Here is a 2,500-nt window from a genome sequence, read left to right as displayed (position 1 = left end):
ATACATACAAATACCTTCCTATTTACATCTACACATGAACACCCAACACTTGCACATTATGCCTCTCCTGCCCCAGTACCCACCGCACGCAAGAAGCGAAGCCACACACCATCTGTAGAAATTGGACGTCACAGTGAACCTATTACGAAATTCGACCTTATCCCCGACAACGAACTGGGCGAACCACTCCATCAATAAGGGAACGCAGAATCATAAGGACAGCGGCTGCAGTGCTTTCATATTAATGAAAACAGGCTAAGAGGCGTCTCATATAAGCGGAGTGGGAGGTGATGCCATTACGTTAAAACACAATTTCAGTATACGCGAGAGAGACTGGTAGGTAGGGAGATGCTGAAGCTACGTTCTAATATACTCCGAGTATGCTGGAAGGGTCTGCTCTTCCTCAGCTCTGTTCATTTCCGAAATATAACCAGATATGACGAAGCCTAATATAGGCCTCAAATTACCTCAGGCTGACTAGCTTGCCTTACACTCATACACCTGAAATATACCTGCTCTAACTTGCCTTACACCCATGGACCTGAAATATACCTGCTCTAGCTTGCCTTACACCCATACACCTGAAATATACCTGCTCTCGCTTGCCTTACATCCATACACCTGAAATATACCTGCTCTAGCTTGCCTTACATCCATACACCTGAAATATACCTGCCCTAGCTTGCCTTTCACCCATACACCTGAAATATACCTGCTCTAGTTTGCCTTACACCCATACACCTGAAATATACCTGCTCTAGCTTGCCTTACACTCATACACCTGAAATATACCTGCTCTAGCTTACCTTACACCCATACACCTGAAATATACCTGCTCTCGCTTGCCTTACACCCATACACCTGAAATATACCTGCTCTAGCTTACCTTACACCCATACACCTGAAATATACCTGCTCTCGCTTGCCTTACACCCATACACCTGAAATATACCTGCTCTAGCTTGCCTTACACCCATACACCTGAAATATACCTGCTCTCGCTTGCCTTACACCCATGCACCTGAAATATACCTGCTCTAGCTTGCCTTACACCCATACACCTGAAACATACCTGCTCTAGCTTGCCTTACACCCATACACCTGAAATATACCTGCTCTCGCTTGCCTTACACACATACACCTGAAATATACCTGCTCTAGCTTGCCTTACACACATACACCTGAAATATACCTGCTCTAGCTTGCCTTACACACATACACCTGAAATATACCTGCTCTAGCTTGCCTTACACACATACACCTGAAATATACCTGCTCTAGCTTGCCTTACACCCATACACCTGAAATATACCTGCTCTAGCTTGCCTTACACCTGAAATATACCTGCTCTAGCTTGCCTTACACCCATACACCTGAAATATACCTGCTCTAGCTTGCCTTACACCTGAAATATACCTGCTCTAGCTTGCCTTACACCTGAAATATACCTGCTCTAGCTTGCCTTACACCTGAAATATACCTGCTCCAGCTTGCCTTACGCCCATACATCTGAAATATACCTGCCCTAGCTTGCCTTACACCCATACACCTGAAATATACCTGCTCTAGCTTGCCTTACACCCATACACCTGAAATATACCTGCTCTAGCTTGCCTTACACCCATGGACCTGAAATATACCTGCTCTCGCTTGCCTTACACCCATACACCTGAAATATATCTGCTCTAGCTTGCCTTACATCCATACACCTGAAATATATCTGCTCTAGCTTGCCTTACACCCATACACCTGAAATATACCTGCTCTAGCTTGCCTTACACCCATACACCTGAAATATACCTGCTCTAGCTTGCCTTACACCCATACACCTGAAATATACCTGCTCTAGCTTGCCTTACACCCATACACCTGAAATATACCTGCTCTAGCTTGCCTTACACCCATACACCTGAAATATACCTGCTCTAGCTTGCCTTACACCCATGGACCTGAAATATACCTGCTCTAGCCTGCCTTACACCCATACACCTGAAACATACCAGCCCTAGCTTGCCTTACACCCATACACCTGAAATATACCTGCTCTAGCTTGCCTTACACCCATACACCTGAAATATACCTTCTCCAGCTTGCCTTACACCCATACACCTGAAATATACCTGCCCTAGCTTGCCTTACACCCATACACCTGAAATATACCTTCTCCAGCTTGCCTTACACCCATACACCTGAAATATACCTGCTCTAGCTTGCCTTGCACCCATACACCTGAAATATACCTGCTCTAGCTTGCCTTACACCCATACACCTGAAATATACCTGCTCTAGCTTGCCTTGCACCCATACACCTGAAATATACCTGCTCTAGCTTGCCTTACACCCATACACCTGAAACATACCTGCTCTAGCTTGCCTTACACCCATACACCTGAAATATACGTGCTCTAGCTTGCCTTACACCCATACACCTGAAATATACCTGCTCTAGCTTGCCTTACACCCATACACCTGAAATATACCTGCTCTAGCTTGCCTTACA

Source organism: Penaeus vannamei, chromosome 9 (genome assembly GCF_042767895.1).
Source record: "Penaeus vannamei isolate JL-2024 chromosome 9, ASM4276789v1, whole genome shotgun sequence".
Taxonomy (NCBI): Eukaryota; Metazoa; Arthropoda; class Malacostraca; order Decapoda; family Penaeidae; genus Penaeus; species Penaeus vannamei.
The sequence above is the reverse complement of the archived record's forward strand: the minus strand, read 5'-3'. Positions refer to the sequence as shown.